Below are 24311 nucleotides of genomic sequence, written 5' to 3'. Positions count from 1 at the left end.
TACAATTATTTCTCTTTTCAATTTGATGTTGGTTGGATGGTTACTTCGCTTATACCCTATGTTATTTTAATTTTAAACAAATTCGTCCTCAGAATAAGGGAATGTTCATTGTATTTTTTCGTAAACTCAGCGAAATCGCTCTGCCAACAGCTCTCGAGTCTTGACGCGAACTCAAGGAAGAGTAATGCTTATTTAAATCAGCAAATATATTTTCAAATGCACGCATGAACTAATATGCACGTACCATGCTCGGTTTGTGCCCCCCCCCCACGCCACATGTCCTTGCTGGGGCTTAAATGGACGTAGTAGAGCCGTACGGCTTTGGCTAGTCCTCTGAAATGCCCACGGGGATGGATTTGCCTTCCTGCAAGTCATATTCAAACGAAAGCATTGTCAGCGTTAGGAATACAATCATCAAATAATTTCCGATATTATTCTATCCTAGTTGGCCCAAACATTCTTTGACTTAATGCTGTCTGAGGGAAGTGTGTCCATATAATTCGGGATAGGGTGAGGAATGAATGGTTTTTCCAAGCATAGTGGATTGGAATTAACGGGTGGCTGTCGTGTGTCAAAAGAGTGTGCTACGTTGGTTCGGTCATATGGAGATTATGGACGAGAGTCGAATCACCAAAGGGATATCTACATGACATAGTATAACAGGAATGAATTGACTGGCAGAGAGTGGCAGACCGAGAAAGTCATTGGTGAACGTAGTTGAGGAGACTCTCAAGTAAAGGAATTTCAGGATTCTTGTGAAGCAATGGATGAATGTGACGGAAGGTGGAAGAAATATGCAAAGGAAAGACACTGCGAGGGAAATTATTAAAAGAGAGTAATCCCCCCAAAGATTAGCTTACCCAAACCACCAATTAAGTTAAGAGCACAGCTAGTCAGTCAGCTAAGGACCCCATTGGGCTGAAGACCCCAGGAGTGTACCAGATCCCCTGTGAGTGCGGTGAAGTCTACGTGGGTGAGACGAGCCGCACGATAGAAAAAAGGCTGAAAGAACATCAGAGGCATCTTAGATTGGGGCAACTGGAGAAATCAGCAGTGGCGGAACATTGCTTTACTAAGGACCATAAGATAAGGTGGGAGGGGACCAAAATCTTATGCCGATCCAACGGACACTGGGACCGGCTCACTAAGGAGGCCATTGGGATCCGCCTCCAAAAACATAATTTCAACAGGGACTCGGGATGTTTCCTGAGAAATACGTGGAAACCGATCCTTAGAGTAATGGGTGAAACCAGGAACGACGGGCGGCCAATGGGAAGGCGCCCTGATACGGACCAATCAAATGACACCTGATTGGGGGAAAACCATATATATACGGGGAAAAAGAGGCAAACGGCATTCAGAAGCCCTGAAGATGATGACCGAGTCGGACATCGAAACGTCGGCCAATATGAACGATATAACCCGGTGGAGGACCCGAGAGGAATTTACGCATTAGCTTACCCCGTAATAGAACGGCGTGATGGTTAGGATGTGATATGCTACGTGTGTCGTTTGATATGAATTCCAGCCTACCTTCCTGGTGGAAGTTCAATTGGTTCCCAGTGGAGTTGTCTATTGGATTTTTCTTTAAAGGAAAATTTGTTGCCACTCTTTGTAAAATTTCTGAGTATCTCATTCATCTCCTGTCCAAAATAACATAATTCTGAAGGATATTCTTAGTGACCTAACCAAATATATATGTGGCAGTCTCGTGTCCAGCTTTACAGGTATCATCGGACCAGTATCGTGCCTTTATTCAACCAAAACTTTAAATATTCTCTCCCTGCTTAAGTTAGCCTGTGACACTTTAATAGTCTCCGATGTGAAAGAGCTGTGGCTATTTCAATTTATAAACTAAACTTAAATGAGACGTGAATTTACATAAATGACCAATAGTAACATTTCAAAGTGTCTTGGTGCGGGAATAAAAGGATACAATTGCTATTTCATAATTCACCGATTGGGGAATTCCATCTAGGCACTCAGGAGAATTGCCAATTTCACGAACGGTGACCTGAAAAAAATAACCCATTACACGGTTTTAAAAAAAAACGTGTTCTCGAAAGACATTAACTGTAATGGCAGTGCAGCAATGTCGTTACAGAAAATGTGACCGATTTTTTTTTTTTTAAGAGGACGATTTTTCATCATCGTGACTAATAAAACCTAGTTTCGTGTTCATTTCACATTTACAAGCTTCGGATTATCCAGCTTGAAATAAGAATGGAAAGGAACTTTCATTACGCTCCTGAACTGAAGTAACCATTTTCAGTTGTTTGACGATATATTTTATAAGAAAAAAAAACGTTCCCTAGTGTCCAATAGTGTCCCAGTGACGTAAAATATATTCATCTTTTAATATCATGAAAGAGACTCTTTTGGTAGTTCTTTGAAATGGTGAAGTTATTGTGGAGGATATATCTAGTCGTACTATCTTTTTTTTTCTCCTTTAAATGTAAGTACTATCCTTTTCAAGCAAAAATGGACTCTCTGTCTGAATTGCCTTGCTGGAGCTCTTAGCTTGATTACAGTGTGAATGCACATTCCACGCACCCAATGTTTTTTTGCATATCCTAACATCTCGCTGTTTATTTCATTCGCTTTTATTTATTTCATAGCTCTTAGGTATGCACGCCTGTTACGGTTTGCAGTGATAATATGGCAGCGAGGAAAGAATATTTTTTTAACTCAGAAATATAAACGGATGAGTGTCGTTTCCTTCTCTTTATTTATAAGTGCTTACGAGTGCTCGTAGTTCAAATTTTGTCATTTATCTAGTAAGGAGAGTATCTTTAGTTGGATTAATGTTTTAATAATAAACAGCGAAATAATTAGTGTTTAGCCATAGTAGTCAAGAGTTTTTTTTGTGTCATCGAGCCGAGAGATGGTAAGTCTAGCTTTATTATGAGTACGTTCTCCTAATGCCAATTTATTATCTCTATTACTCGGGTTATTATTATTATTACAATTATAAGGTAATCTACCGGTTAAGGTAGGTTTTTGGATGGACCCAACTACCAAATAAATATTTTCGGAATCCTAACAAAACATAATCCAGCATCCTACTCTACTTCAAGTCCTTCTTCATCTCTGTGCACTTCTTTCCGCCCTTCATCCCTTCCAAAATCGCTATCCTATTCCTGCCCTTTCCTCGTTTGCCTAATATTGTCCCCTTTATTACAGTCTTCAGCATCCCACTGCCGGCCAATCCCCCTTCATCCACTTTTCCTACCTCCATAAGATTTCTCCCAACAAACCCCTCTCTTCGCCCACCATACCAAGTACTTCCTCGTTTGTTTTCTTCCCTGTCCATTTCACCTTCTCCATTCTTCTCCACACCCACATTTCAAAAGCCTCCAGTCCACGTCTATCCTCCTGCTTCAATGACCACGTTTCCGCGCCGTGCATAGCTAAGCTCCATAACAAAGTTTTGACGAGTCTTTTCTTAATATCCTTACTCAACGTACGACGATACGTAAACTGTTCTACCTGCTCCAGTTTTTGCCCTCCTATTTTAATGTTTAGCTTGGCCTTTTTCTTTCTAGAGCGGGTCATATACTTGCATATACTCGTATCGAATTGTTGACCTTTCATTATTTATTTTGATAGGATGATTTTATTATTTATTTTGATAGGATGATTTGGAGGAAAAATATATTGTTTAAATCTTTCAACCTTATTTTACCTTACATCTGCAATTTGTAAGAACGTCTAAATTCATCTGACCTCGACGGCGTGGTATTATTGAGCTCTGTATATTGATGAAATGAGAAAGTCAGATACAAAGGATGGCTTCCAAAACTGTTTGCCTCTCCTCCCAATAACTTCTTCCCTTCTTATATGCAGCCTCGATGAATGGTAATGTGCGGTTGCTTCACGGAGGGTCAGCGGAAGATTCAGAGGAGTCACTTGCGTGTACGTATTTGAGGTCACCTTGAGTTAGAGATCAGTTGTGAGTCCAATATGTTGTCTGAATAAAGAGAACCTCCACTTCATTTACAGTATTATCTTATTTGTGATACTTGAATCCACATTTCTCTATTTAAATAATTATTTAGACGAGTGAATGCTACTTTTTAAATTTTCTTCCTTCAAGTTAAAATGAATTTATTTTTTAAGCACCTAAATATGAATTTAATTTCATCTGGATTAGTCGTTTAGAAAAATTACGACCTTGCTGTTCAGTTTTTTACTCCATTATTGCTTTCATAAATTCTGTTGTAAAATATTTAATGGTATTTTATTTTTATTTAATTCCTCGACAAACTTAGTATTAATTCACTTTAGTATTTCAGTATTTTATCAAAATCCTTCGAGGATTCTTGAGCAAAATCTCTGCAAAGTTAGGAAGACTTAATAAACCATAGACCTCGAAATATTGCGTTAGCCTGCTCTCGTATCATTTTATTGGCTTCTGTGTAACTACTATTGAAGGCAGAAACAGATGGGACATGCTATATTATCAGCTTCTGAGCTAGCATTGAAACCTTCGTCCTAATGCTTGCTAGGAAATGCGCCTCTCGATGGAATAAAATTCAGTTACGCCATGTATAATTTCTACACACCAAGCGGTAGTTCATAGACAAACAGGGCATAGAACTCCTACATCGGTTCCATCACAATAGAATTACTAAATCGAGCTAACTTGCAAAGTGGCGAGTACCTCAAAATTACCTCTGGGGGTAAAGGCGTACCTTAACGGACGCACGTCTGCATAATTTCATGGGCAGTTAGTCGCTGATCGCGAGAGTGGGCCGAAGTTTAGGGATCGGAATAAATTAAGCGGCGGCGTTGAAGACTGGAATCTGAAGTTTTTAACATATTAATGTGACATAGGTAACGATGGTAATGTCATTTTACAGTTCGAAATTGTTTTAAAAAATATTTACAAATTAACTCTGCCTCGTATTGATCGACTCAGTGAATGGCTTCTGAATATTTTATTACGCCTGGTGATAAGGTGATCGTGGATGCCAATCCACGGAGGTTATTCGGAGGAAGCCAAATCTAAAATATAAGTTTCATTAAAAACTTTGAGAAGACCTACGTATTCTCATTACCAAAAGTCTGTAGGCAGTCACGGGACCGGTGAGAGTTGGGGAACGGTGAAAAAGTTCTGTATATTGTCGTTGAATGGCTAGTAAGGCACTCCATCCCCTGAGAGCGAAGTTTACGACTTATGTATCCCAAGTGCCTTACGGCCAATGAAGGCGAAAAGTAAGGAACATCATCAGCTCTGCTCTCGAGTGAACGAATGTGTATGAAAAATAAAAGTTATAACGCATTAAATACACTTGTTTCACAGCACAGACTCAAGCGACATCTTCTCTCTAAAACTAATTCCCACAAATGTGAAGAGAAAATAAGAATGCTTCAAAAATGGCCGCCTACCTTGGAAAATCAACAGTCAACAGCAACATGTGACACGCCACAGACATACTCGACACTTGCTCAAAGACTTACGCAAAGCTATTCTTTAAGAGCCGACGCGCCCCGCGTGCTAGTCCTGACGAGGAATCAGAAAGGTCCATTTATAGTAAAGCTTCTTCATCCCGTTAAAACCCTGTATGTCAGCCGGTGATTCCCTGCAGACTTTTGGAAAGGATGGCATATTCTTATATTACCCGCAACCACCGGGACATCCTGCACTCATTATCGCTTGAAAGGTTTCCTGCTGATCCTCGCATTAAGTGAGTCAGCGTACACAACCATAAACAAAAGATACACCACGAGACACCCCTCCCCAGTCGCGGGGAACGTGCAAAGCAAATCGACCTCGGAATTTCGCTTTTCCAAGCTCGCTGGGACCACGTTGAATGCCTATGGGGGCGATGGGGGGGAGACCGGGAACATTCCCGCCAAACTTACGTCCCGAGCGCTCTCCCGCCCGCCTCTCGCTCCGAGGGCAGCGGCAAGAGGCGTTCCGGTCGCCGACTTTTGATAGTAAGTGCGTGGTGGGAAGGGCTCGGGGAGGATGGAGAGAGCGAGAGAGAGGGGGGAGAAGAAGGCGGGCGGGTTATGGGAAGGTGGGAGGAGAGGGTGGTGCGCGCGGGCCCCTACTCCGCTTCGGGGTTTTCGTCCTTTTCGTTGGGATACAAGCCGCCGCCGCCGTCTCCCCCTCCTCCATATCCGCCCGACACTAGCTCACTCGCACCCCCGCGCAACTCGCCAACCCTCGTCCGGGACCGGGAGGGCGGACGGGGTTGAGGGGGTGGGGGAGGCAGGACGGTTTTGCGCGGGGAGCGGGAGGGGAAGGAGACAGGGGTGCCGGATGGGAAGGAGGAGGAGGGAGGAAGAGGGATGATCGATTGATGCCACGCCTCCCCTTTCGGCCAAGTGAGGGCGCGGCGGCGTTGTAAGATAGCAAGCAAGCTACGAAATGGTCGCTTCGCGGAAGTGCGCAAGTGTCTCTCTCTCTCTCTCTCTCTCTGCGTGTGTCTTTTCGTGTGGGTCTCCGCGCCGGTGACGCAATAAAGCCCGAGGGGAAGTGTGGGAGACGGGGCTGGTGCCGGGGTTTTGATAGATAAGACGCTTTGTTTGCAGGGAAACTCTTTAAAAAAGTTCCTCCCCCCCTCTGAAAATATATCAGCTCGACCCGGTGCCCAATTTATATGAAACGTCACTTTTCATGTCGTATTGATTTTTTTTCCCCTCTTGGTTGATGTCTCCCTACCCTGTCGAAAACTCTCGTGCCCTCGCGAATTGTTTCCTTTCCCATGAGGTTCAAGTTTGTGAGATCTAATCCGAAGGAAGCCAGCGCTTCTAATCATTTAAATGAAAAGATTTGTGTCCGTGAGTCTTGGTTCAATTGGCAATTTAGTTCGGTGGTATTGTTCTGGGCTGAAGGAGTGGGAAACGCATTTCCTACGAGACCTTTGCACTTTTTATCGTTTAATCAAAGTATACATCAAGTCAAACATATTTTGAAACATAACTTGAGTTTATGCGATGAATTTTGGTGCACCCATGCATGCGTAATGAGCATATATGACGAAACTATGCGAAAGTCTATATATGGCCCAGTCATAAAAGGTGCATTTCAAATTTTAGCTTGCCCGAAATCGCAAAATAAATAAATAAATAAATATATATATATATATATATACAAATATATACATATATTTTTTTCCAAATATATATATATATATATATGTATATTTGTATGTTTTGCCATAAATTAATGATAAAATATCTCGAGCGGCGTCTCTTTCAGCATCTTACGGAAAGCCTTTGAGTATTTAAAGTTGGTTTTACCATTAAGGGACACTATTATATTTTTTGCATTAATGGCTTTATTTGGAATACTCTCGATTCTATTGCAAACGGTTTTAAGTTAATATGGTAATTAATCTAGTTAATTAAAATCTAGATGCAGACCTCTTCTGACTGGAGCATAATAAATTTTTCATATGTCTAAGATTATGCTGGAAGGAATTTGTATTAAAATACGATCTTTGTACCTACTGAGCCCTAATTATTAGTTTCTTGAATCATTCCAATGTGCTCTTTTATACCGAAAGTTAAAAAACTCGGTTTTTCTGGTTTGTTTCCTCAACAATTCTCAGTGCTCTCGGAAAGTTTGCTAAAGGATTTTCTATTTCATTATTACTTGCTAATATTCTTTTAGGATTTAACGTAGTGTTCTTTTCATTCCACTTCGTATCCGTGCAGCTGTGGCCACGTGCAATTTGAAGTTTGCGAACCACCATTGTAATCCATGAATGACGCACCCACTTGACGCCAGCAAAAGGGCGGGTCTGGTCTAATCGAATTCAACTACTCCGGAGCACGCGAAGCTGTCAAGAAATAACGGTAGAAGGCACACGCGCCATCCTGACTACGTTCGTTTGGGCATTTTTAAATCCAATCTCCGGAAATATTTATGTTCTAGCTACATAAACTGAAATATGAATCAAAATTTTCCCTGCGGGAGGTCGGTGAACGTGTATGTAGACCCCAGCAGTACAGAGTTACGTAGTTATTTTTCATCAACGTCGATGAAACGTATCGTTTCGGGCGGAATCGTGTGGGTTTAATTCATATTGAATGTAGACGCAAATATTTGCTTATTCAATGCAAATTCCGAGACATGTATGGTGCTTAACAAAGCTTGTGTGGAATAACCATGTGTTTGAGTCTCCATTTAATTCTTTTGAATGGAAATCTTAACGACGAAATTACACTGCTGTGCCATTCAAACATCCCACGTTAAATAGGGATCTCACGTGCTTACCAAGGACAGTTAATTCGCTGGTGAAAAGTACAATACGAGCTATTTCTCCAGTGGTGAGGAATTAAGTTCCACATAACGTGAATCGTTCGTAGTAAACTCTCTGTCTCTCCATAGTTCACCGTATAGTCTCTAATTGGTATTTGCAACCTCGTTTTGCCTCGCGAATACCACAAACTATGCGGAGTTTTTTGAAGGTGGTTCTTCCTAAAGACATAAAAAGAACATTAATTCGTAGGAATACACTACTCGTAGTTCTTCAAACCTTAAACGATAAAGTTATTTTCGTTCCTATGACGACACTATGGACGGCGAGAATGAAAATGATACTTGGTAAAAGTTTAAGATAAACATTAATTGCTAAAACCATAGAGGTCTGAAAGTAAATTATTACTGTGATATGCAAAAATATCGACTGCTTGCAATGTAGTAAAATTGAATAGGAGGCACATAGGGTAGCGATTGTTCATTCACGAAGATCATTCCTGAATGGTTATCGACTAGATATTCAGGGTTATTGACAGAATATTATTATACCTATGCCAAAATGCTGTTTGAATAGAATTGTCGCGATAGTATATTTTATTAAATTCCAAATCTTACTCTATATATATAAATATATGAACACACACATATAAAAGAGCATGCTCTTTTCAAAGAACTTTTAATTAAAACTATACAAAGAGGGGCGATTTTGGAAACAGGGTTTAACGAATCGTGAAATGGGTCTACAGAAAAGTAAATGATTGAGATAATAATAAAAATGATATTGCCATTAATTCTTTTGTGAATTGATTTTTACGTCGAACTTTTGTATTATCATAAAATTTAATCGGTACCGCTTCAGCGCTCATAACAAGAATTATTTTTATAATCAGTTTATAAAACCCTCTCAGGGAATTTAATTATAATTTGATTTTTAGGTCCTTTATCCACGCATAACTCTCGTTATTTAATAGTATAATCTGTTTTTCTGTAATAATGTTACAACTTGGAAATATTTCAAGAAATGCTCAATTTTTTCAGATCCAATTCATGGGAATCATTGATTGTGCCATATATTTAATTACACTTACCGATCTACGAGGGTCATCCGGAAAGTAGTACCCGTTCGTGAAATAAAGACACAAAAGTAAATATTAACAAACATAAAAAATTTTATTTGAAAGAGGATACTTTAAACTACTTCTCAACATAATCTCCAAGCAAATTAAGGCATTTGTCATAACGTGTGACAAGTTTCTGTATTCCTGCTGCATAGTCCTTCGCCGCCAGCTCATTGAGATACGCGAGGGACCCATCTTGCACAAATTTTTGCATAATGCAGATGGTGTTTAACAATTTCATGAACAATTGTTCGAGAAACATTGGGAAAATGCTCACAGATGTCATCAATTGTGACGCGCCGATCGTTCCTCACGAATTCGTCAACTGAGCTCACCAGTTGGTCTGTAATGACAGACGGTCTCCCCGAACGCTCATCGTCGTGTGTGTTCCCCCTCCCCATGTTGAAGTTGCGACACCACCGCCGAACAGACGACTCGTCCATTACATTGTCTCCATACACCTCCTTTAATTGGCGATGAATATCACATGGGCGAACGTTTCTTGCATTGAGGAATTTAATCACTGCCCTCACTTCACAACTGGCGGCGTTCTCAATTTTTTTAAACATTGTAAACAATCACAGAAACAACACAGGCAATGCTAGCGTCACGCAACTTGGCTCAGAGAAGGCAGACAAGCCACTGAAGCTATCTGACCTCGTCCAGCGGCTACTCGCGTCGTCAGCACTTCATGCGGCACGAACGGGTACTACTTTCCGGATGACCCTCGTATGTTAGCCTAAAATTTTTCTTCAAGTTGAATTTTACTCTAGCAGTCAACTATTGATATACCTAGAATACCTAAATCGTAGACACGTCGGAGCAGTATCACGCTTATATAGAAAGAGGATGTAAGTGCTAATAAAAGCAAACTGGAGAAATTATATACGTACTCGTGTTTTTGAGCCTTGGAATTCTCCCTTCAAAATCCTAGAACAACTGTAAATTCTGCAATGGGTACTGTAGATTATATCACGATTGGCGTTGAATTTCAAAAACATATCTGCTTGCAAAACGGGACTTCAGATTTCTCGTTTATTAAAATACTCCTTTTCTCTTCGGTACCTTTCTTGGGAATTAAAGAGGGAGAGGACTTAGTTTTTTGCACTGCGAGGTGCAAAAGGAATAAAAAGTTGGATAAAAGCCGGAGGCGAAGCGAAGTTAATTCTTGGAATCCAAGAAGAAAAATTGGGATGAAAAATAAGATAAGTGGGGTAAAGATAAAGATGAGGGAAATTAATTGATGAGAGTCCTCATTAGGTTTGGTTGACGTTCGAACATTACTCCTTTTCTTTTGACAGCATGGTGGAGTGACAGTAAGCCACGAGTGGGAAGCCAGATCAGAGGAATGTCATACTATTCCTAGAGAAACGTTCACTTGATGGAAAAATATTTTGAATCATTTGAGAGATGAGGTTTTAAACTCATTTGATTAGCTTAATCCGTAACTCAATACTAGCTGACTTGCTAATACGTACGAAAATAAGTTTATAATAATTTTTGTTCATTTAGGAATCACTTTTGTTATTTGCTTTAGGCGTTATTCTCGCCTAAGAAATAACGTAATGAAAATATGCATTTTTTACGAATAAAACGTATTAATTTTTATTTAATCTAATAAGGTATTACGTTTAGCATTCACCAAGGCCACTTTAGCTCAATTTAACCCTGTCGGAGGACTGAAATATTATATATGTATGTACCATAATTCAAATTAAGATGTCAGCGTTATAAAATACATCATTTAAACAAATTATAGCAAAACGGCTGATGCGTTGATATTTTTAAGGAGGCTCTAACGAACCACGAAGAGTAAAGTAGCGTTGCGGTCGCAAACCTATCCCTCAGTCCCCCTATCTCTATTATTAACGATGGGAACAGCTGGTTCAAGTTTGAATCCATAATTAACAGCTGAACGCTATTTAAAGGGGTCCTTCGTCGCCACTCGTGAGAAACATCTTATCTATTAACGAATCTGGAGATAAATATAACACCTACCTGCGAGTACGCCGGCTGAATCTGTTCTGTCCCTGCCCAAAGAAAGGATGACAATGGGATCGTTAACGTTAACAGTGCTAGTAGTCATTAGTCATAGTTATGTCTTATTATTTTTTTTCTATCTTTCCAAAAAACTTATTATTCTCCGTTTGATCTCATCATCGCACGGCAGAGGGAGACAATGGTGTCAAATTTCTCTTCCAGAAAGTGAAACCTCACGATTTCCAAAAATATCATCATCACTTAGCTCTCACTCACTAAATAAAACGGTTTCTGGCGTCATTTGGTGGAAAATCTTCATATTGACTCGTGAATGTAGAAAAAATTAGTGAGTGAGAAATTGAATTTAAACCACTTGGCTTCTCCACATAGAAAAACATTTTATTTACTATCTAGGTTTCGTTATGGTATAACATCATCAGGTAAAAATACAGGTCAAACACTGTATTTAAATATATATATATATATATATATATATATATATATATATATATATATATATGTATGTATGTATCTGAACGGAGGGGAAGAGGAGGGAGGGAGTAAAGCAAGGATTGGTTGAGGTAGGACGAGGGGGCGGAGAAGGAGGATTGGCAGTATTGATAAATTAGTAGGCTGTCAATATTACTCCTCCTCCTGTGGAGAAGCCAAGTGGTTTAATTTCAATTTCTCACTCACTATTTTTTTCTACATTTACGAGTAATCTCTCGTAGCCTCGTAATCTCATAAATCAATGGTTATTTTATCCATACACGCTCTCCTCATTTTCACGATTTTAAAACCGGTGTATGAAATCCACTTGCGTGTGCATGCACAATTCATTTTTCATTTTGCAATTTCACTTAATGGAATAGTTTTTAATGCTCCGCATTCTTTCATTGAATAGAGGCGAATTCTTTAGAAAACTTCAATTTTGATACTCTCTTGATTTTTTGTGGTTGATGAAAGGAGAAAGATATATAAGCGAAAGCATATTTTTTTCGCAGTTCACGCGAGGTTAATGTCTCAATTAGAGGGTGCTTTTCATCGCATCCACCCAATTTAAATTATTCTAAGTGATGGAAAACTATCCTCATTTCTAAATGGATGTTAAATTTGGAGAATGTTCCCGTGGGGCACATTTACCAGTCGACATCTTGCTCCCCAAGCATTCGCGGCTGTGGCAATAAACGTGGGAAACGTAATAGATTTCTAAGTGTCAAAACTACGGAAAGTTTTCGGTATTTATCAGGGGAGCTATTGAAAGTAAAAATAAAATTGATAAAAGTTTATCGAAATGAAAAGGGATGGAAACGAGTTGCATCACCATATTAAATGTAGAAATTTCGAGTAGATGAACGTTTTATACAGAAGTTTATGTACAAAATAATACGTATCATGTTTCACTCGCGTAAAAGCATTCAAAATAAGGATTCAATCGAAATATCTCTTTATGAACAACTTAATCATGCGCGATTTCATCCGGTAGGATATGAAAAAAGGTTAATATTTGTGTTATTTTAACAATAAAAACTGCTAAAAATGATGAAGTTCGGATATTTATTGAAACTATATATTTCCGATCATTATTTAGTAGGGCATATAATATTCTAAAATGTATTACATATTTAGTAAAAATATCACCTAGATATTATAATTCAGTTTACACACACGGTCTATAGTTGCAAAAACTTAGTTGCCTTGAGTTGGGCATGTGCTCGGCGACATCTGATGAGAACGGAGAGGAAAGAAAAAAGAACGGAAAGCAATGTTCTGTAAGGGTTCCTGAGGTTGTTCTTTATCTTTATCTACGTGGTAGTCCATGTTAATCGCATATAGCGCACAGCATTTACCTATGAGGGATACTTACGAAAAATTACCTAAATTAATTTGACAGTCCCTACAAAAAGTTTTAGGCTTACTCTAATAATATTTGGACTCCACATCACCGTCTCCTTGTTACACTATGCGACCATCCCTGTTCTTCGTCTTTCCACCAGCTTCCACCATTCGACGAAAATTCCCAGGAAGTCCTTTTGTTGAAAGCTGTCAAGCACCATCTCTAATTCGTTCTGAACTTCTTCCATGGCATGAAAATATCGTTCTTTAAAATTCAACTTCATTTTTTGGGAACAAAACAAAGTCACGAGCGACTTTCGTCGCTCGCGATGGCCCCAGAGGTGAAAATTGGTTCACATTTGCGTGTTATCCAAGTTCCTAGCACGCACCGATGCCGGTCGGGTGTCAATACCCCAGGGGACGAACTTTTCAAAAATTAGATGCACGTTCAAATCGTCTGTTAGCATAGACAGATTGGGTCCATGGCTGATCCCAACCGTTTGCCATACTTCACGGATGGTTAGATGACGGTCCCCAAAGAAAGATTTGTCGAATTTAATGGGTCTTGCTGTAGTAGCCTCGGGCACCCGTAATCTGCAACCGACGAACCTCTCTTTACACGCGGCTTCCACTTAGAACACTGCAAAAGGCCTTAGGTTTGTTTACTAAAAGCCTGATGAAGCATTCCGAGTGTCCCGGTTACCGAATTCCCGATCTCCACGCAAAGCGATGTGCACACTGCCGCTCGTTTTCAGTTATTCTGGGATCGCAGTAGAACCCGAAGTTACGCTGCTTCAGAAAAAACCAGCTCGGTTTAACTTCGCCTACCGATGCATTAAGTCTGCGGGTGACGATTCAATCCGATGCATCCACCTACATCCCTTGCCGAATATTTGGTTTAATTCGGTAAATTTTCGATAGTACCTTATATCAGAGCATTTTTTCTCATATCTCATCTGCTTGTGTATGTATGTACATTGTAAGAGTGACCCCTGACCAGACTTGACCGTTGCCCTCAGGACAATTGTCTAATTGCAACGAGATTTATATAATAATAATATTTCTCGCAGTGCTCAGTTGTCCTGACCTCTTGGTTCTATTCTTTTCGTGTGTAATTCCCAGATCTTCCGATATGAAGTGTAAGCATCTTCTTTCATGTCTATTTTTAATGGATTTGATACTAATCATTTCATTTTTATTGTTGTTATACGGATTAAGGTAGGTTTTGGATGGACGCAGACTGTACAACGGTAAAACGATATATTTGCTGGCCTATCCTAACAAAACAAATCGTGAAATCCGATACTGCAGTGAACCCTTCCTCAATTCGGCACCCATCCTTCGTCCCTTCATTCCGGCCAATATCCTCAGCTTTTTCCTACACCTTTCACGCCTAACGTCCTCCCCTCTATTACAGTCTTCAACATATATCTGTCAATCAAAACGTTCTGCATCTCTTTCCTTCCTCCTTTGAAATTTTCTAAGCAAACCTCTCTCCTCCTACTTCCTCAAAATGCTTTGCACTTCCTTGTTTGTTTTCATTTCAATCCACTTCACCTTTTCCATTCTCTTCGACACACTCATATTTAGAAAATCTTCAAATCTACGCTTACCATCTTGCTTCAATGGCCATGTTTCACACGCCGTACAAAACTACACTTCCATGTAACAATTGTCGCGAACCTTTTCTTAACACCCTTACTCAACGTCCCGATCAACAATATTCTGCGCCTCGTGAAAGCTTCCCTGTCTAATGCGTCTTCCCCTTATTTCCTCACTACTTTGATCATTTTGGTCCAAGAAAATTTTCAAGATAAGTGAACTGTTCCACCTACTCTAGTTTTTGAACTCATATTTTAATATTCAACTTATCTCTTCACTTTCCCAAAAACTTCATACATAATCTTAGTTTTGTTTACATCGACTCTCATCCCATATTACCTATCGCACTGGCCTCCGAATACGCTCAGCAATGCTTTGAACACCTTGGTTGAATTCCATCCGCAAATTTGATTTTCAGATTCTCCACCTGACTTACATTCCTATCTTGAGTTCGTCTTATGTCTATTTAAAGATTTCTTCAACGTGTACGTTGAATATCACGGGTGATTATAGACACCTCTGTCTGACCCCTCTTCCTAACGCTACCCAGTCCAACTCGTTCCTGAGCAAATTCTTCCCTGATGCTGAATGACTTAAATTAATATATTTGGCCAGAAATTTAATATTATCTACTTATACTCCATAAACAATCTCAATGCGATGGACAAGATATAATGGGTAGCCTTATTGGAGTCCGAATATTCTAAATAGGGAGCATATAGTTATGTGTACACAATCCTACAAAATCCAACACCAAAAAAATAGAGTTGTACGCTCATATATTTTTATGATTCCCCTGATGGAAGTATGGAAACTCATGACAAAGCGTATTTTGATTCGGCTACTAGATTTGTGTCTTAAGCATTTGATATTTAGTATTAGGGCGCGTTTAGAGATAAAGTAACAACGGGACCAAGTTATAAAGCATGACTGTACGTTCTGAATGATGAAAAATCTGTTTATATGTTCGTACCAGCTTTAGTTAACGTTACAAAACTTCCTTAAAGCATTTTAAATAATAAATCGCGGGATTTCAATTCACACATTACCGGATATCAATTTAATAATAGCGATTCTCCATTCGGAAACCGGCGGGCCCGTGACGCGCGATGCGAGTCACTGCGATCACGATTTAAAAACAAAAATAGCTTCGCGTCCAAACGCCTTTACGTATTTCCACGTCGCCGCTTCACGGGTACGTTTTTCGGCAGTGAGGCGCAGCAGCCCCATCCTGCGTCCGCCTCTCCGTCATTCTTCCCCCATAACACCTCCCCTTCCCCACCCCCCACCCCACGAATACAAACCGGCGGTCACCCCAACAAGCCGCACTTCCCACCCCATTCGGCCGTCCAAATTGGACGCGTTTATATTTGGCGATGCGGACGGACTTGCTGGCAAACGTGCCGTCGTCGCGTCTGAGTCGAGTTTCCTGGATCGATTGCTCCAGCTCGCTCCCTTCTCATATCCTGGACGGATGACTGCGGGGAAAGGGCGTCGATTGAATCATTGCCTTAGCCCCGAGAACTCACACACAGCACACGGAAAGCTCTCCCTCTCTCACTCTTCTCTCCCGCCACCAACGCTCCATGAATATCCAAGTTTCCTCAAGGGCTACTTTCCTCCCTCATCACACTTCCACCACCCTCGTCCACCCTCAAAACTACGGCGCACAGCGTCAGTTGATCACATAACAGTCCACGCAGTTAAAGCTCCAGTTTGCAAAGCAGAGGGTACTTAGCGATGCCAAAATTTCCCCAGTGGAACATTATTTCCTTCGTTACATATATATTTTATAGTGCAAAAAGCGAAAGTGACTTTCCACTGAATTCCAAATATAGGATTAGGATTCATACTGCAAAAATATTTTGAAGAAATTGGTTACACACACACACACACACACACACACACACACACATATATATATATATATATATATATATATATATATATATATATATATATATATATATATATATGTATATATATATATATACACACATTATTATTATTAGGTAATCTACCGGTTAAGGTAGGTTTTTGGATGGACATAATTACTAATTAAATAATTTGTAACCCCTAGCAAAACACAACATCCTACTTTACATCAGGTCCCTCTTCAGCTCTGAGTACTTTCTTCCTCCCTTCATCCCGTCCAACATCCCTATCCTGTTCCTTCCCTTTCCTCTTTTGCCCAACATTCTACCCTCTATCACAGTCTTCAACATCCCACTGCCGGTCAACACCCCCTTCATCCACTTTTCCTGCCTCCATAGGATTGCTCCCAACAAACCCCTCTCTTCGCCCACGATACCAAGTACTTCCTCGTTTGTTTTCTTCTCTGTCCATTTCACCTTCTCCATTCTTCTCCACACCCACATTTCAAAGGCCTCCAATCTACGTCTATCCTCCTGTTTCAATGACCACGTTTCCGCACCGTACATATATACATACATATATATATATATATATATATATATATATATTATTAATCATTAAATTTATTAATCAGCATATTTTCGAAATATTTTCGATGCACGTACTCCATCTTTTCCTAGAAAAACAACATGTTTTTAATGTTTGTGAATAATTAGAAGTAATCTAAAGTAGCTGGCTGTAGAAATGACGGCTAAAATCATTGTATGGTCGTCTGAGAATCGAGAAAACCAAAATCTGTGCTTGGAATTAAAAAAGATCTCTCAGATGATCGATCGCGTTTGCTGGAGAGTCGGTCGATGAGGAAAAATTGAAATGGGAGAGTCGATTGATGAGGGAAAAAATGGCAAAGAGGCTGAGATTTTCTTTTACTTTCCGGGCAATTTATTTACGTGTTAAATATTGGTCGTGCCTTGAAATTTTTTTTTAGAAATATTGGAAATAATATTTACGATGAACGATTGAGTTTAAGCATGATTTTAGTCTCGTTAAACCTTAGTAAGAAATTTTTAATCTAGGATTATCTCCTAAAAAAAGTAAAATTAAGTAAACAGGACTAATGTCATTTTTTGCAGAATTATTAATTTTTTGTTTTCCCACGCTTTTTAGTTACAACAAGCGAGAAAGTTCAGGATGTCTACAAATAGTTTTAACGACGGTTTTGCCGATAGTATTATTACAATTTTGAACGCATTCGTTTGAAATAAAAATACAACCTTCTCACGTAAGATAGTCACACTGCGCTGAAGGAAAGAATGACGACGTGCCAAACATTATTTATTTGAAATCATTCTTGCGCTCTCATTTTTTTCAGAACAGGGTTATTTTGCGCCGAAATCTCTTTAAGAATCACCTACGCGCCTGAGATATATTTCACCGACGTTATTTCCCCGATCCTTGGTTTGCTGGTACGCCCCACCTTCCGTTTCGTGGATCCCATTATGTCATGTCTGTGGAGTTGGGGGTTGAGGGGGGAGCGGCGGCGGAAGGAAACAATTCCCCACACCGATCACCCCGCGGGACTCCCCTCTTGAGAGTTTCCACCCCTCTCACCTAACCGCAACTCTTGGCACGTTTCTCGGCCGGCCTTCCCAATGGCACGCCATGAAGCAACCCAGGCGGCTTCCGCACGCCGAAATAGAATTATCGGAATCCCCCCCCATTCCATCGGAGGTCCATTCCGCTCGCTAGTACCCTACTTTCATTCCCTCCCTCCAGCTCATTGGGCCCTCTCCTCATTCGCCGCTATTTCTTCCTTCCCCTTCACTCCCCTGAAAACTCTATGCCTGCGAATATTAGAAGTCGTAAATGCTCTCACTCTCCCATATGCAAACCATCTTATCCGCGAAGTGCCTTAAAATATGTCATATTGTGCGCTCATTGTTGCAGTGAGGTTCCAGAATTGTTGGAACAAAATCCTTGGAAGCATTATTTACAATTAAAAAGTAAGCATAGTTTCATTTGACTTTCGTGTTCTGAATTTTCACTTTTAATTGTCTATGTAATGTCTCTTATCTCTATCCAAATGTGATTTTAGATTGAAATTGTGTTCATAGATCAACTACGTGTATATTTACCTATACTTTTATATTATGGTATTATCTACAGGTCTATTTCGAATATTTATGTATCTAATATTTTGGCATTATGAGATTGACGTTATGACTGCCATATCAAAAATATTTCCGTATATTATTCACATTGTAATAGTTAAAATAATTTGCTTTAGTCAAGAGTCACAAAACGAGTTATAGGTGTGTAAATTTTAACACATCATGTTATCGTTATAACTTTTTATTACGCTACATTAAAAAAATTTTCTCATTTTTTGTGATTTATTAATTAATGTTGCCGCTGCATACGTCAAGTACGCTGTTATGGCTGAGGATGCAAGAATCTTTAAGCATTACATCGATAAAATTTTTTTACCGACGTCCTGATTGATGTATCTATGTTCTTTCTTTACGCTTCGGTGCACACCGATGTTATCATTATATGTATATTGGTCAACTTTAAATAAAAAATTGTTTTTCTTGTGATTTATTCCGAGTGTAACTTTGAGACAAGGATAAACTAATGCCCTGACTGAATCTTATCTCTCAATTTAGATTTGAAACGAATTCATCGTCCGCCAAATCTTTATTAGAAGCGCAAGAAAGATTGAAGTCGTCATTTAGTTATTTTTTTGTCTTATGTCAACTGAAAAAATGAGATGTTAATAAATTTCTTTGCCAATTTTTATTAATCTGTAAGTTTCTGCTACGCTTAGTGGGAAAGCTTTGTAATGATATCGAGAACTATTCTGTCAATACCTCATGAAACGTCCATTACCGGTTTTCTGATAAAAAATGGGTTTTACTCATTCATTTTGGTATACCAACACAGGATTTGCATGTATCTTGAACAGAGTGCTTCCGGGGACCATACCGTTTTTTTTCACATTTTTGACCTTCGTTTCACCGCTATTGACCTTTCTCTTCATCCATCGAGCTATCGATTCCATTGTTTCGGAAGTTCGTTCGTGTGCTCGCTTAGTTTTCAGTGGGAGCATACATTTCGTTTCATACTCATTAGCATGAAATCGGCCCATAACGTTTAAGCACTGGAGTTGACTTCACCTTTAAATATTACTAATGTGGGTTAATGCGACAAGCGGTACAGTAAAAACAGATATCGAAATCAGTTTAGAGGAGCATCATTTCACCTATGATACTAAAAATAAACTATCACGTTGTCTGAGAGGCTCTTGAAATTAATATCACAAGAGTAACTACTGCAAAGTGTGGGGAGAGAGATATTTTGTGGGGGATATTTTCCGGACGAAGCTGGAAAATTTAGGGGAGGTGTGTAGTACTAAGAGTCAAGAGGATGTTGAGGGCTGTTATAAAACGTAGTACAAGTACTTTTATGTATGTTGGGGAAGCGAGAAGGATAGCTTCGGACGTGATGAGAGCTAGTTGAAACGATGATGAGGAGATGACGGCTGTGTTTCAAGTGGAAGAGGCGTTCACATTGTTTCGAAGTTTTTGAAAACGTAAAATAGGGAATGTAACAGCGAAGAACCGGGCCATAAGGATAAGGCTAAAGGAGTAAAAAGCATGACGAAACTTCCCCATTTGAAGAATTTTCATTCCTCCTGTATCTATTCATGAAAATGTACCCTTCGTATTATATTCATTCCTCGATATGTGAAATAAATATCCATTCACCCGTTGAATGGAAGTTCTTGCTTGTGATCGTGTCCTTTCCCCCTCGCCCCTCTGTCCAACAAGGGTTTTGAATAATATAGCCAATGCATTCCGTCCTCCCTCCCTTCATCCTGAATAAACCAAAACGTTTTCCCAAGCCCTTCCCCACCCCCGCCTCTGTTCCCTCCCCCACTCCCGCCTCTGTTCCCTCCCCCACTCGTCAATCCCTCGCTCGAATTTCCCCTTTCCCGGGCGTCCGTCAAGCTCTCCTACGGCGGAAGCTGTTTATCCACCCCCTCCTTTGTCGAGGATATTGATGTGCAAATCCGTTGATCATTCGCCTGTTATTCGTCCCCGTTTTTTTTTAACATTGCTGTGTCTTTGGAATGTTACCGTGAACGTCGTTCGATTATAAATAAATACATTTGGCAAGGATAAAATGGTAGAAGAGCCCGAGGAAATGCCCGCGGGTGGGTAAAAATATTGCGTCAGGCGCTTTGAAAATGGTGCTTGGAGAAGAGCTTCCACATCAAATGGAAACACACAGAATAAATTCGTTGGGTGGTTCCTGCCATGTTAATCGCCCTTTCGCTCTGCACACATGGGTATGCTATGATTGTTATACTGCCTTATTTATTCATCGACTTAATTAGGCGAGACAGACTTGTATTCCCTTCTTCCTCCTAACCCATAGGCATTACATTGAAGACAACTATATCAAACCAAGCCCTAGGTGGAGAGAAAATCTAGGTGGGAATAGAACCCGCGACCTCTGGGTTGGTCGGCGAGGACGTTACTCTGCCGCCAACGGTGTTGACCAATTTAATGAGAGTGAGTCTTGCAAATTTAAATTTATATAGAGGGCGTCGTGACGAATATTTATGCCAAGACAATGTCGATCGTAATGCCCTAAAATTGCTTCAAATATCCGGAGACTTCAATTCACCGGATATTAAACGGTAATGATAAATTGTTTTTTCAGGCAATGCCGGCAATAGCAACCATGCTGTAAAACTAATGCAGATAAAATTTCTAGTGTCGTTTTATGGAGCATTGGGCGTTGTCATACTCGATTATACACGTAGAGCTACCTACTGATTTTTATATTAGATGACTATTGATTTTTCCTCGCATCTACTCCTTGTTAAGCCTGGGTCTCCACCCGGAAAGCCACACTTCAGCGACTTACACATAATCCGGAGTGAAGAGATTTTGAACTATATTGTTAGTTAATTTTGAAACTAATCTCCGATGGTAAATTTCGTTTCCCCTAACCGAAAATGTTAATATAGACCGCCAACAGGACAATATGTAGTTTCATTTTCCTTCGATTTGAAATTAAGGTATTTGGTAAACCGTTACGAATGTCATATTTTCTCCGTTTTCCTGGAAAGACTTGCAGTCATAAATTTTCCATATATTGACGACGGTTGGAGAATGGAGCGATAAGGTATCCAAATTCGCAGGATGTTTTATATGACCATTCTATAAAAAAGACATTTTTTTGAAAATTGGAGACATTACGTGAATTTCCTTTGCACGAAGGTTACCTGATTTTTTAACGATCGTTAGATTTTCACATTCGTATATTTCGGAATATTCAAGTTAGATTTTGAGGTAAAAGATATCCATTTTTGCCAACGCTTGCATCTCTCTTCCCTTGGCTCAAAGAGTGGATTTGTTTTTATGGAGAAAATGTAACAAAAATGGGAAGCTGGATACACCTAACGTAGAAAAATACAATAATCGACGCCCTCATCCCAAATTCAACATCACGATATCTATTCAAATTTTTCTCGCAAAAAAGCGGTTAATGGTATAGTCTTACAGCTAGTTTCATTAGCGTAGAACTTTATATTTACTTGGTTACACTTTTGCTGCACAAGTTGCCTTGAATATTTAGTGATTAATTTTGAATTAAATGTACCAAGTCTTGCAATGGACTTCCTCTTTTACACGATAAGCCTTTACTATATCCGTGTTCTTCACAATTTATTCACTGTAATTTTTGTTCTAATCGATCGAGTATTTAATGAGAGACTATATTTTGGACTCTAAATTTGATGTTATAATATTGACGGAAAATGTTATCATAAATGGATGAATAATTTACTTGTACTAAGCATTTTGTAAAAGAATAATTAAGCCAGATTAATAACTGTTCCTTGAATACAAGCTGCCAGAGTCCAACACTGTGCGGAAGTTAAATAAAATATTCTTCCAGCTTCTAGATTCCATTATATAGCACTTGGATTTGCTCTAGGTCAACTCGGGTGAGGATTGCAGCGGTCTGACACCTCGGGCAGCTGCTTACTCCCTTGGTTCTGGCTGTTTAATTAGTCGGATAATTAATTAGGCCACCAACTGCGTCCATCTGTCAAAGCAGTAAGTGCTAGCTTGAGCCTAAGGGGATGAGTGGTTAGTTCATGACAATGCTTTTATCCCCGTAAGGAATACACATCCCTAACTGATGCTAATCGGTTATTAAGCTGATTGTATTTAGAGGAAAAAATATACTTTGTATGGTTTCCGTCTTTGGTATTTTTCAACTTGTAGTAAGACTAAGGTCAAAATGATAAAAATAATTCCGAAATCATGCAACTCTTTTCTTTTGGTTTCATTACTACTACTGGGACTAATGAATACGATTATGTTGCCCGTGAGAAAATGTTTTTAACTGTAAACCGGAACTAACGATTCAGTATGACAAAATGTCGAAAGAAACTTTCATGGAAAACATTTTTGATTTCCTGGTTTACTTCAAGAGTAATAGGTTTTCTCTCGTATCGTCATTTTCGTTCACTAATACTGGATTATTAAATTTACCGCGTGTAACACCAAGTAAGGGTATCCACAGGCGAGTATATTCTCGGTATAATACGAGTATATTCTCGGTACATTTTCATAGATAGCATCGTCGTGAATTAACATCTGAGAATCGTGAATCCACTGCCTCTTAAATGCTTCATTCCTGAAAGTGAACCTATACCTACCTTTTGTGAATGGGAGTGGGGAATCCATAAATTCGATGTAAATTCCGGCATTATGCAATGGAAACGCGTTCGGTTCCGCGTGGAGCGTCGTGTCTTATATTGCTGGAGTGGCCTTTATTGAGGCAATTAACGCCACCGTTAGTTGATTGCTGTCGGTTCGTTTGAACCTGACCATGACGTTCCCATTCACATCCGCTCCCGGCGTCGTTATCCTGATTGGCCGTTTCCCTTGCAGCAGCGGCGTCGGAGGCGGCGTTCGGCCGTTTGTTCGCGTGGCCTTGGCGGTCAATTTGGAAGCCTTAGACGCCGTTCTATTATGGAACCACGCTGGCGTATGTAAGCATCCGCATTTGGCTAACCGATGGACGTGTGGCTAAAATGTGACAAGGTTCCAATTTACGTGCCCGGGATATCTCTCTTGGTCGACTCCGCCTGGGGGGATGTTTGCACGGGCGCTGAACCCTGTGCCGGACGAGGGTAAAGGGTTCCCTCATCAATATATACCGATTCGAGCACAAATGGTATTTGGGACAGTTATTTGAATTCCACATTTTAGTTGCACACTCCGTGGATATGCTGATCATAATATGAATCTTATTTTAATACCTCCATACCTCCTCAATACCCCTCATTAAATAAATTCGTCCACTAGTTCACTACAAAGTATTTATAGTTGTAAATATGATTGCATTACGTCTGCATTATAATTTCATGTATGTGGTAAAATGTCTTCGTGTTTAACCCTCAATTCTTGAAGGCCGTTAGTTCGATTTTAAAGTCCTTTATATACAGGGCTGTTTGTGTGTGTGTCGATATAATATATGTAAATATATGCATATATTTTTTTATCCCCGTGTGGGGGGTGCACCCCTTGTGTGTGTGTATATATATATATATATATATATATATATATATATATATATATATATATATATATATATAT

Source organism: Hetaerina americana, unplaced genomic scaffold (genome assembly GCF_022747635.1).
Source record: "Hetaerina americana unplaced genomic scaffold, ioHetAmer1.1.p SCAF_94, whole genome shotgun sequence".
Lineage (NCBI taxonomy): Eukaryota > Metazoa > Arthropoda > Insecta > Odonata > Calopterygidae > Hetaerina > Hetaerina americana.
The sequence above is the reverse complement of the archived record's forward strand: the minus strand, read 5'-3'. Positions refer to the sequence as shown.